Source organism: Manis javanica, chromosome 2 (genome assembly GCF_040802235.1).
Source record: "Manis javanica isolate MJ-LG chromosome 2, MJ_LKY, whole genome shotgun sequence".
Classification (NCBI taxonomy): Eukaryota; Metazoa; Chordata; class Mammalia; order Pholidota; family Manidae; genus Manis; species Manis javanica.
Genome location: NC_133157.1, coordinates 23,717,579 through 23,731,552, shown reverse-complemented (window position 1 = coordinate 23,731,552; position 13,974 = coordinate 23,717,579).

The following is a 13,974-nucleotide window of genomic DNA, read 5'->3' as shown; positions in this document are numbered from 1 at the left end:
TCTACATCCAACATCCCACTTAAACCTCACACTGTAGAGCTGGGGTTTGTATTTGTATATACACAGCAAGAATACTGAGATAGCTATGTTATTTGCACAAGGTCTCACAGCTAGGCTGAAAAAAAAGTATCAAAACCAGACACATTTGTCTATAAAGCTCTCAGTTCTTGAACATAATACTGCATAAAAGTGGCCAAAGGCAATGAAGACCTGTTTTATGGAAGAAATTCATTTGGCCAATAAACATATGACAAGTCTTCGGTCTACTAGTAATCAAAAACACACAGGAAATACCATTTTTAGCTATCAAGTTGACCAAAAAAGCAAGAAGGACTCTCAGTGCTGGTAAGGGTAGACTCCTTATAACTTGTGGAGTCACAAATTTATCAGATCTTTCTGGAAGGGCATTTGGTGAGATGAATCAACAGCCCTCAAAATGTTCTTACCCAATAAATCCACTTGAGGAATTTACACTGAGGAAACCATCAGAGAAACTCATAAAAATGCTTCATTTATAGGGAAACTCATTGCAGCACTGTTTATAATATTTAAAACAAAGACTTTAATGTTATGTTAGTTAAACTGTGAAACATCCAAAACATGGGTATACTAGGCTGAATAATGTCTCCCCCACCATACCACCCGCCAAAAAAAAACCCACCCAGAATCTAATCCTCAGGACTTGTGAATATGTTACTTTACATGGCAGACGGGAATCTGCAGATACAGTTAAGGATGTCAAGATGGAGAGATTATCCTGAGGGATACAATGTAATCGGAAGGGGGCTTATAAGAGGGAGGGAAGAAGGTTAGGGTAGGGCAGGCAACAGGACCGTGGAGGCAGAGGGGGAGCGAGCAAAGAGGCCCGAGCTACGCAGGGCCACACGCCAGGGAATGCAGGCGGCTGGGAGAGGCAAGGACTCAGATTGTCTCCTGAAGCTCTCAGAGAAGCACAGCCCTGCCAGTGCTTTGATTTTAGGCAACTGAGACTGATTTTGGACTTCTGACTTCCAAAACAAGAAGAGAATAAATCTGTATTGTTTTAAGCCACAAAATTTATAGGAATTTTTAATAGCAGCAACAGGAAACTAATACTAGTTCTAAAGCACCATGAAACACCATTATTTTAAAAAATAAATAATGATACAGGATCATTATCAAGTTAAACACTATTTGGAAATACGGATTATAAAAGCTGGTACAAATGTTAAATCATAACGTTTCAACTGTCACCAAGATTCGACAGATGTAACGTTTCAAAGTGAGGTTCTGAATCAGGATGCAAACTTCTAAAGAAGTGGCCATAGAAAGGTTTCATGACTCTTGAATTCCTCACCTACTTTGGAGTATGAAAAGATCCAACTTCCGAAGTAAACAAAGAGGAATTGGGTGAGAATTTCTTTGGAGAGAACCGTCACTGTGATGTGTGTGACCTCCATGTGTGTCCACAAAGTGTTTAGGTGTGTGTGTGTGTGTGTGTGTGTGTGTGTATTTTGGAGGTTGGTGAGAGTGTCTGAAACTCATCTCAAACCTACTGAGAAGAGAGTCAACAGGACCATCCAGAAACTTGACACATGGTTATACACGGGGGAGTCACATAGTGGAAAGTCTCCATGGAGAGGCCAGCGTGGCCAGCCCCTCTGGCGGGGGAAGTGAATGGTTGTATGGGATGGCAGGCTCTCCTGCAGGAGCAAAGCATGTGTGTTTCCTATTGAGCAGAACCTCAAGAGGGAGTGAGATAGAACCAGCATGGGGAGCGAGTCCTGAGTAAGAAAAGGTAAGTCTTCTCCTGTGTTTCTCCTTTGCTCTCACATTACTGCCAGGTTCACAACACTGTAGGTGGGTTTTTTTTCCCACACCAAGCAATTCTCTGTGTCACCAGCTGGGTGTCCTACAATTTAACTCAGTTCTGACACTATCACCCTAGAGACAGCATCACATCCCACAGGTGCAGGGCTCAGTCTTGTCCCACTGGTGAGGCTGCCCCCATCACACTTCAGGTGCAATCTCAAGTCCAGGGGACCTCCTGACCTATCTGACCTATCAACTCTAAGTCAGAGGTTCCCCCAACCCCTCCTCATTCAAGCCATTGCTAGAGCAGCTCACAGGACTCAGGGAAATACTTACATTTATCAAGTTAGTTAAGGATATGGTAGAAGATACAGACGAACAGCCAGATGCAGAGACACCTGGGGCAAGGTCTGCGAGGGTCCTGAGCACAGGTGCTTCTGTCCCTGTGGAATTGCAGTGCCTCACCCTCCTGGCATGTGTGTGTTCACCAAATTGGACACGTCCTCTTGTTCTCTCTGAACCCCATCCTACTGAGATTTTACGGTGGTTTTCTCATGTAGGCATGATCAAATTATTAACTCTGTTTCATCCCTTCTTCCCTCTCTGGAGTACAAGGGGTAAGCTAAAAATTCCAAGCTTTTAATCATGGCTCCATCTTTTTGGTGACCAGCCCCTCTCTAGAGCCACCGGGAGTTGCCACATTAGAACAAAAGATGCTCCCAGTTCCCTTATCACTTAGTAGTTTACAAGGATTTCAGGAGCCTTGTGTCAGGGACAGGGTCAATGACCAAATATTGGAACAAGAGATGCTCCTAGTGCTCTTATCATTTAGAAAATCACAAGGATTTTAGAAGCTCTGTGCCAGCATCTGGGGGCAGAGATCAATATATATATTTTCCTACTATCTCACAAACCGTATCCAACAGTACTCCTGGAGGGTAGACAGACCCAGCTATGGAGAAGCTGGGGTAGTGCTGAATGACTAGGGCTGCGAAAGGAGATGTAGGAACTGAAGAAGGAGAGCAATCGCCAACATCAAGGGGACTGCAGATAAAAGCTCTTGGGGCAAGGACCAAGCCTACCCTGAAGAACACCTGGGAGGCCAATGAGAGCCTTGACTTTAGACATCTGCCCAGTCCAGCAAGAGGGAAGCCTGCCGGGGACAGTGCCAGTCAGTAAGAAGCGGAGCTCCGACCCTGCATCCAATCCTGGAGATGTCAGAAATGGACAGAAGTGGGAGTGAAAGGCGAAAATGGAGTGGAAGTGAAAACAGAGTGGAAGCAAACTGCTCTCCGCCCCACTTGGCCTCTCTGAAGTCTTCCTGTGGCAGCCAGCCTAGCTGGGGAAGCGCAGAAGACAACTTTAAATCCGAGTTCAGATTCTATAAGGGACTGGAAAGCGGAATTTCTGAATTGCAGTTGCGTGTGTTGTGGAAGGGACCATCAGCTCTCTTACCTCTTGGGCGTGCTCAGAGCAGGCATGAGACTGCCCCGCATTTCATTTCAGGGCAGGGGAAGAACTACTCCTTGCAATTAATTAAAAAAGACAGTGGAAGAGATGAAATAATTTTGCTTTGAGATTGTATCTCGAGAATTGTTCTGTCCAAGACACTGAAAACAGAATGTTTTCAGAAATGTGTATAAAGAAAAGAAGAAAATAGAAACAAAACAAGAAAAGAAGGAGGAAGGAAGGAAAGGAGGGAAGCAAGGAGGGAGGGAGGGAGGAGGGAAGGAGAGGAAATATACTAAAATTATAATAGAATTGTTTTGGGTTGGTTAGGAAACGCATGAGTTTTGTTTTCTGTTGTGTCCTCTTTCCAACATTTTTACCTTTGTAATCAGACAAATAATTTTTACATGCGTCTACTCTCCCATGCAAAAGGTCCCGTTCTCGTTGCCTACAAAGCATGTCACTTTATTAACAGAAAGTTCCAAATCTGAGAAAGCCTTGGCCATTAAGAGACTGGAGGAGCTTCCTCTTTTCTAGTTTTACAGTTTCAGAATCGATGTGTTCATGGTACCTTTCTGTACCTGACACTGTAGAATTCTGAATATTACACTGATGCTTCATTTTAGAAAAAACCCACATATTGTAGGCAGGAAATGGTTGAACAATAAAGTACTGGTGGCCAAAAAAGAGAGAGAAAAAAAGAGCTGACAGGGTTTCATTTCAGTTCATAAAACCAGGGTGGCATTTGTTAATGGGATACAGAAAAACAGGCAGAGAGACAAGAACTGGATAACGGAGAAAGAGAGTCCTCTAACCTCAAGTGTTAGAGTAAAGATTTTTTATTCACACCACTGCAACTCTAGCACCCACCCAAGGTGTAGAAATGCAAGCAGGAGCTGACAAATCATTTGAGAAATCCCTACCTCCAAGAGGATGCCTGGGATGGTAAAGAGCATAAAGTATACAATGTATCTCAAATCCAGGCTTGCCTCCTAGGTGCCCATACATTTAGTTTTCTTTTCTTCCCAAGTCCCCTCCTCCCCAGCCCTGTTCATAAACATATGGGCACCTCACTGGGGTGGTTTGGCACCAGATGTCTCCCCATCTCTGCTTTCTTTATTTCATTTCAGACTCTTGGGTGAATTGTCATGCCTGATATGGTTGATTTCAAAGCCAAGTTTAGACGATGTGAATAATTAAAATCATGAAACTTAAACTCTCAAGTGAAACATTTCTGAGTCCTGCACACAGAGGAAACTTGAACATTCAATTGGAAAGGAGAAGCCAAACCACAGCCAAACGAAAAAGGCTACAAATCCAGCATTTTAGGTACCACAGAAAATTAAGCACAGCAGGCAGAAAGGCAGCCACGTTTATCTTGAGTCTGAGCCAAGAGTGAGCCAGGAGGAAAGCAAACAGACAAACAAAACTCTCCAGTGAAATGTATGATTCAAGTAAGGTCGGTGGATGCTGGTTCAGCCTCTGAGTTGATTTCTACGAGGTGATGGTCTGTCTTTCAGGGCCACTGAGCAGATGAGCATTAGCAGACACAACTGTGCAAGACCATGCATTGTCCTTAAACACAATAGAAAATTAAAGGTATTTGGCGAGACCCAGAATAGTTCATGGAGGGTTCTTCTGTGGCTATCCTGGTGCCTACACTTTTTAATGCTGCAAATGCATGTGCTGAGAAACCTAACAAAGAGCTCTCCTAATAAGCATGCAGCTCTTGTGGGGTCTAAGAGCTTCTTCTATCAGACCAGCACATCCACAAGGAAAATACACCCACACCTATCCACACACATACACACAGGCACACAGCCCCACACATTTACTCCAGCCAAGCTTGGGTACACATTCTGACATACCAACATTCATACACACATGGGCACACGCTGGCATACACAAGCAATTCAAAAATGGAGTATGGAAATTCAGTGTTAGAAATAAAATCCAAGAATTTTCTACTGAAGAAAAAACTAAAAAAACATGATCTGAGGAAAAATTTGATCATAGCTTTGTTTTTACCTCCCACTTTGGTTCCACCCATTTTTCAATGCACTTTGCAGGGTTTAGCATAATGGCTTCTGCTAGAACTGGAAAAATTCAAACACTTATGCCCTGAAACTACATTTCCAGAAATACAACTCAACAATGCGTATTGGACTAGGTTCACACAGCTTAGCAGAGTTTCCCATCTATTAAGGTATATATAAGAAAAAAATAAAAAATAAAATGAACTTCATGTATGAAGCTTATTTATTATATCCAGTAGCCAATGAAAAAGGAAAAAGAGGGATGATCTTAGCATAGCTGCCAATAATCTTGCTTCTTTAAGATAGCCAGCGTCTGTTGTATGGCCCACAACATTAAAAAGTCTATGCAACAACATTTGGAGTAAATTATTCCTCAAGGACCTGCTTATTCAGTATCTTGAGTGTCTACTCGTTGTCATTCTCCACAGTAGAAGCTGCAGGGTCTTCGCTCCAGGAGCTCACTGTTCATATGGTTGCAAACTCTCCATCTCACTGAAAATATTTGTCCTCACAACATTTACTAAGGATGAGAAGGAGGGATTGCTATTTCCCCTACTTGGCAAAAGAGGAAATGGAAGTGAATCACTCTGGAGGTAGAGGATTCAAAGGCGTGTTGGAACTGACCTAAAAAACTCTGTTGGAACAAACTGTCCTTGCACCAGGCTGAGCTCTCTTTACCACGTGCAGTACAGAAATATTCGCTTACCAGCTGGAAAGCAGCCTGGAAAGTACATGAGCTGCCTTGTAAGGCTTAACCCTGATGGCTACAACAGAGTTTCATATCTCTAGGACTGGCATCATTTTAGAACTTTAACCAACACTTAGTTTTTCCTCCCCTTAATCAACCAAGATGGGATGTTCTGTGGTTGGGCTGGCACAACTGCATAGTAAAACTAAAAGGGGTGCTTCTGATTTCAGCCTGGGGCCTACTATAAAGACTTGCTGCAGCACCCATCACTCTGAAGCAAATGGGTGGTGGTGGCTAGAGGACCCTGCCTGGGTCCTGTGCTCAATAGGCCCCCTGACCTCCATTCTGGAGGAGAAAGCTAATGCACCCTACACAGCTCTACCCTCCTTCTCATGTGCTCACATGAAGTGAAATCAAACACACTGTTGATTCCCCTCCTGTGCTAGATCTCAGGGGGTGCTGTGCATCACCAACAGTATCTTCATTTTAGATGCCTAGCTACCAGGTTGTTTTAACACGGCTGCCAAAGCCACAACTTGACCACAAACTACTAAATCTGTATGTTCAGCCATCATTTCACGTCTGAATTCCAGGCTTGCATGTACAACTTTCGGTTGAATATCTTCACTGGAATGTTCTACTGGCATCATAAACTCAGCACAGTAACAAGCAGAAGCTATTTGCCCAGTACCCTCCCCCAATTACAACAAAATCCATGTTCTATTAAAGGAAGATTCAGCCAACATTTTTTTCTGTGAAGTGCCAGACAATCGATTTTTTTCTCTTTGTAAACCATATGGTCTTTGTCACAACCCCAGACTCTGCCATCATAGTGTGAAAGCAGCCATTCACAATATGCAAATGAATGTGCGTGGCTGAATTCCAATAAAACTTTATTAAAAGAAAAGAATAGACTATTTTTGAACAAACCATGAACCACCCACTTCCAGCTACTTGAACCAGAAATTCCTAAGAAATTCTAGGCTCCTCTCTGTCCTAGTCTTCCACACCTCCCAGTCAATCATTCACGCAGTCTTATCAGTTTGTACCTCTTAAATAGATCTCAAATCTCTTTTCTTTCACTCTGCCACCAATGTTTTTAAAGGAATCACAGTAAATCGTGCCATTTTGAGCATGACCACTGCTATGGACAAAAACAAAGCATGATATATGTGCACTACCCTATGGTCTCCATTGCTTTTTCTTTTTATTTCGGCAACCGCTGAAGGTCAGTGATGAATGAGACAGATATGGCACTTCCTCGCCCACAGAACTTCTATAAAGTAAAAGGAATGTTATTTTAAAGACTAGAAAATATGGACAATCTCTGAAAGTGGCTTGATCTTGCTCACATATCAAAGTTTCCCCAAATTAAAAGCCAACTTAAAAAGAGAATGTGTCAAACATTTACTGAAGAGAAATAAACTATGTCCATTCTATATTTGATTATAAACAGTTGTTTAAAGTAAAAAATAAATATGAAAGGAAAGCCATCTTACTTATCAAAAGAGAAAGACATTCTTTATCCATAATCTTTTCTGAAGTATATTTTTTAAAGGATCTGAGAATATTCTCACCACACCTCTTGGCATTTCTGGGTATTCTAAATATCAAACTTGGTTTGCATTGATGAAAACTAATAAATAAATGTAGCTCACCATGGAAAAGATCAAGCTACTTATTAAATCTAAAATACTTTCCCATTTTGGGACTTAGAGCTCCAGTAGTGCAAATAAAAGGGAAATGGTTAATAATATTATACAAACCTCACTTTTCATTGAAGATAAACTAGAATACCTTGAAAATTGGCAATGGGGATGCTTTGAGGTGCAAAGTCATATCATACAACAAGGAAACTGAGGTTAGAGATGAAATGGCATGGAGGCAGCATAATCCCTGAATTAAAGTAAAAATCTAGGATAGATATAGAGAGTTTGATATTTTATATATACTATTATATGTAATATATAGCAATATAAATACCTATAAACATATATAAATGGAATATAATATATAAAGAATGTGTGTATCATTTATGAATAATTACTTTTATCTTAAAATGTAGCCCTGAGAATGAAAGCTTTGGAACCATAAATGACCCAACCTTCCTGGAGTGCAAGGTGCATATGAGAGGCTGCATGGCCTCCAGGTGGGATTCCATAACAAGGACACCAGCATTGGCAGGGAACTGGCCTTGCTGGTCTCTGACGCTCTGGGTGCCCTGAGAGTCTATGAGGTCTTTAAAAAGTTTTTAAGTGACTGTAGAGATCTCTTTTACCCAGAACAAAATGGCACGCAAATGAATAATGTGCTAGTGCTCTAACAGACGAATCATTCAGCGAATGTTGTGAAATAGTTGGCTTTAAAAGTATGAGTACACGCTTAACACTCACAATGGCATTTTTCGTGGGTGCAAAAGAATAGATTCTAAGGTTCAGCCTGGGTTCTAAAGACATTTCCTAGCATCTGATCATTGAGAAAGTAAAGCAGTTGTTGATTTTGTTGACTGTGTTGATTGGTTGATTGTGTTTGGCTCTCAAATCACACTGAATTCAAAGCCTGCCTCCAAAATTTACCTGCTGTGGGAACTTGAGTCAGTTACTGTTGGGAGTAGTAGATGGTATCTATTCAGTGTATTCACTGGGGCTTCCTTGATGGATTAGCCTCCTACCGGCCTCATTCATGTCAGGCCTGGCAAGTTATTGCTGTGGTCAATGAAGTTGAGAGGAAGTTGCAGGTGTCCCTTCTCAGTCTGTAGCTTTAAGAGCCACTGTGTGTTTTACCTTCACAATATCCCATCTATCAGGACACAGCTGGGTGACAGATAAGGACTACTCTTCCAGTGTGGGTCCCAGAGGGAAGAGCTGACATTAACTTACCATATACATACAACATGAGAGGGAAATAAAGTTTTACTGTTGTAAGTCAGTGAGATCTAGGGTTGTTTGTTACTACAGCCTGATTTAGCTTATAGTGTTTAATATACTATTTTAAAATCCATCCTCAGTTTACCTCTATAAAATGAGGATAGTAAAAAAATGCACTGTAGAAAACAGAGCCAATGAGTCCATTCATGAAAATTGCATGTAACAGAGTATAGCACAAAGTAAGCACTGTATCAATGTTGTTTACCATTGTAACTGAACTATATAAAAACCCTGAGATCAATGCCCACCATTTCTCAGGGAGTGCTTTGAAATTATTGTCTGACACACTGGGAACAATCATCAGTAACAAGGAAGATACCACTAATGAATTAATTTAACAAGACAGTCCAGAATCAGCTTTTATAAAAGACATTTCGCCACTAAGCAAAAATGGGTGGAGGACCTGGGTACTACCACCATGCTAGGAATGAAGAAATCAAGGCTAAAGAACCTTCCACCCACTGGCATCCATTTCCTCTTCTTTGAATAAGGGGACTGGACTATTTGGTTTCCAGTGACCTGGCAACTTGTATGTCCAATGGCATTCTAGCAGAATACATTACAATATTACAAACGACACATTCAGAGAATGAAATGGTAGAAGGTGGCCCTGGGGTACATTTGTTTATTCCGGTTCAGCAGTGGTGGAAATTTGAATTCCAGGTGTCCAAGCAAAGTTCTGGAACCCAGAAAGGCTCTGTAGCATACCCAGGAGATGCCCTTCCTTTCATGGGCTCCCAAGCCTTGCAGGGGACAGCAGGCAAAGAGCCAGGCCTTTGTATTCCAGCTTTGTCAACATTTCATGGCCAAGTCTTAAGGGAACTCTAACTGACATGTTTGACAAACATATTCCACTCATGTCTGTTCCCAAAGGCACTGGCAGGTGGGTAACGATCCAACACCTGTCACAGAGGGGCAGATCAAACTAAAAAGGCCTCTGACATCTCCAATTTTTAGTGTTGTGATTTCATAGTCAGTCTCTAAGAGTTCACACAATCGCTGAGTGGTGAGTTTTTAGCCACACTTCAACTTAGAGAAAACTTCCCCTAAGAACTTCAATTTAGAAGATATAAAACACCCTATACTACAACGTTTGCATTGACAAATGGCTTATGAAAACGCTGCTCGTGGCAGTGTAAACTGATAAAAACATTTTTTGGAAAGACTTTTATAATATCTACCAAGAACAGCAAAATAGTTCATTTCACTAGACCAAGTGACTCAACTCCAGAAAATGTATTTTAAGGAACTAGTTCCCTAAAAGGGTAGGGGTGGAGGAAACTAAATACAATGTTAAATTTATTGCAGTGCCTTCCATAATAACGAAAAATTAGAAACAACTTTAAAGTCCCCAAATAGGAAACTGGTTAAATAAATTGCCATATCCCCTCAATTGAATTTGATGTGGCAAATAAAATTGTAATCTAAAATACAACATATTCATAAGAAATGTATATGACATAGAGTTTAGAGGAAGAAAGCTGGATATACTAAAACTCGAAAAGGGAACAATGTGCTTGATTCATTTAAATTGTGAAATAATTAGTGATTGTTTCTTTTATTAATTAATTTATTGATTTCTGGCATGTTATACTATTGAATATTTAAGAAATAAGTATTCGTGGTAGAAAACTTCCAAGAAGAGCCACATCATTTTAGCCTTATATTTAGTTTGTTATTTTTTCCACCTTCCTCAGAGCTTGCACTTGTGTATTTTCTCTAGGGAGGAAAATGTATTTTAGTACTTTATGTAAAGTATTATAGATCTATGGGTTTTTTAATGCATTTGGTGTTTTTGTAAGAGGATGCATATTGATTTTCATGAATTTATTTGTACTTACAGTTTAACTGCAACACAGTTTGAGCATTTTTATGAATCCAATGTCAAGGCAAATGGTCATGATTTACAAAATGTGTAACAACTTCTTTTTTTTCTTTCTTTCTTCACTTATAACGTCAATGATTGTACAAAAAGCAGCCTGGGAAACATCTCAAAGGCAGAAGGAACCAACAAATAAAGACAAACTGTGTCACATTATCCTGGGTTGACCATTACTTTCCATCTGTCATAAAGAAGGCAACTTTGGCTCAAAGGAATTTCACTGGCCAAGACATCCTCACAGGGCACTGCCTTTCCAGACAGTCTTGTCCAGTCAATGCTTATCTCTTGCAATTCAAGACCCTCTTTTCCCCTTTTCTGCCAATTTCTACTTACTGAAACAAATCCCAGTTTCAGTTTGGAGCTGAGATTCCCATCCTCTCTGCCAAGAAACCTGTCCGAGCCATGCTTTTATCTTTGAAGGAATGTGCCTGTGCAGGAAGCCAACACTCATCAGAGTAACATTGACTCAGATCTATTCAAGTATGCTAATCCTAAGAGGAGGCATGGCATGGTGGAAGGACTTTCTGAGTTACAGAGACACGGGGCGAAGATCTCATTTCTGCCCATTGCTCGGTTTTACAACCTTTGCCAAAGTCACTTATATTCTCTGAGCCTTAATCTCTTCTTTTGTAGAATGGCAATAATAATTTCAGCCAGGTTGAACAATTTCAACCATGATGACTGAACAAGATAACATATGCAAAGCATCTGACACATAGTAAACACTCAATAAATCCTATCTATTATTATCATCTCAGGTATTTCATTTAGCAAGCATAACTAGTGCAATCTACTGTTATAATATATGAGGCAACCCAGATGATCAAAGAAATGTAAACCACATCATTGCTCCATCTTGATTTTTCTTTTTTTCCCCTAGTGACTTTCATTGGCCAGCACCCAGCTCTTCATGCAACATACATATGTTGGAAGTTGCAAGGTTAAATGGATGGAGAAGGGGGAGAAGAAATTATAAGAGGGGAGTCATTGGCTAGGCAGTTTGTAAATTATCAATAAGAAGACACATAACTTGAGTTTGATTTTTTTAAAAATCATCATAAAATTAAAAAATACCACCTTGTGACCTGCATGCAGAAATGTTTTTGTTGGTTTTGTGGCACTTAATACTTTCAGATGTCCGTTGAATTTTGGCTTTTGAATGTTAAATGTCCTTAAGAGACATGCTTGATATATCCATGAGTTTTATACGTGAATGTATTTAGGTTGCCCATCATTCAATTCTCCTTGGGTTAGAGGGTTGGGATGTGGGGAGCATTTCCCATTGCATGCTTTCTTGATGGGAAATGAAGGGTAGTCTCTCTTCTTCCATTGGCAGCCAGGGCCAGAAATACATTCTCGTTAGCAAACTAGAACTGGAAGCAAGAGATGCCAAAAAGAAGCAAAGCTGGAAGTGCTTATGGTGTCATGCAGCGGGCACGGTGTCCAAGGCCAGTGTGAACCCCGGGTCTATGCAACACAGAAGCAATGACCTGCAAGGTAAAGCCATGTCTGATGGCAGGACATGTGGTCCTGGTCAGGTTGCTATTGCTGCCTGGCTTCCAGATACTCTTCAAATCTTGTCTGTTTGCCAAACCTACTTCTTCAAGCTTCCATGAACTATAAAATTTCTTTTATGCTGAGGGAGTTGTGCACTGCTTCTTACATCCAAGGAGTCTGGCTGGTACACCTGTGAACCATCTCTAACAACTGTGTCTTCATTCTCTGTGGCTCCTACCTAACCCAGACTCCACATATCTCCAGCCAAGTCTCAGATTTCAGTCTCCATTGGCCTCTCCCCTTGAAAGCTGTCAGTCTGAAGGACCTTGCCTGGGGGTGAGGATGGTTGTAGAAGTGGAAGATTAATTTTATATATTGATCTTTAACTGTGTTTGTGCTTTTCTAGACCTAATAGGTCACTTGGCCTTGTATCTCTTCACTTGCATTACTGTGTTTTGTCTTTGCCCATCTGTTTACAGTTTCTAATTTATACTTATACACATCATATTTGATGTGAACTAGGGTTTTTTGTGTACATGAGGGCTAATACCAAATTCTTTCAAGGCACTTAATGTACAACTTTGTTATACATTTGAAAACACAGTCCTCATAACTGTTGGGTTGGTTGTTTTGTTTCATTTTTGCAGAATTCACCCATTGCGCAGTACCCACCAAGCATGGCAACCTGCCAGAGATGAGCTTAGGGCTTGTCTGAGTCAATAAACATAAAAATCATAATTCAAAATATCTGATTGACATGAAGACCCAAGTGGGGACTTCCATGAATAAAACTGGTTTTAATACAGTGAAAAATGACTCTTAGGGATACTGTTTGAGTTTTCTGCCCTGTTCTATAAATTGGAACCTACTATCCATTCATAAATACTAGGAGGTAGTTTCCCTACCCTTACTTCTATACCTTCTGCCACCAATTCCAACCCCAGGGAACAGGAAAGCTTCTCTGAGCAGTCTCAGCCTTTTTTCTCTTTTTTGGTGTGTGTGTGTGTGTGTGTGTGTGTGTGTGCGCGTGCAAGGCACACGCTCATGCATGTTGTGATTTGCATCTGCTTCCACATGGAAATATACCTGGATCAGAGCCCAGAGGCAGCTCTGGAGACCGAAGTCTCTCTGTTCTCAATTTAAGGCCTCTCAGGTGTGCAGCGGTTATGTTTCCTAGAAGCTGAGCTGGTTGGATAAGTAAGCCTGTTTCCTAAGCTCAGGCAGCTCATTCCAAAGGCTAGATTTGAGGACAAGGAGAAAGAAGCCTGCTCAAGTCACATCCTCTGATCCAGCACTACTAGCAAAATAAGAGTTATTATTATCTCTCTCTCTCTTATTTCTTTCTCTTAACTCGTTTCAAACACACTATGTATATATGTGTGTGTACACATGCCCAGTGAAGTTGGAAGAATTATAGTGAAAGATACAAGCAGTTTCCATGTATTAAGCCCCAACTATGGGTAGAACTATGTAGAAGTCATGGCACACTAAGAGAGAGAAAATAAAGGGAAAGTTTGATTTGTTCTCTCTCTGTAATGCCAAAAATTTTATTTGATTTTCCTGCATCATGCTGGCTAGAAGATGACATCCCTCAAATGACATGTATTACATTACTTATTTGACATTTATTAACACCTGTCTGCACCGGGCACTAAGGTGAACACTAGTGCTATCCTTCAGAACACAAAGAAGGATGCAAGAGGC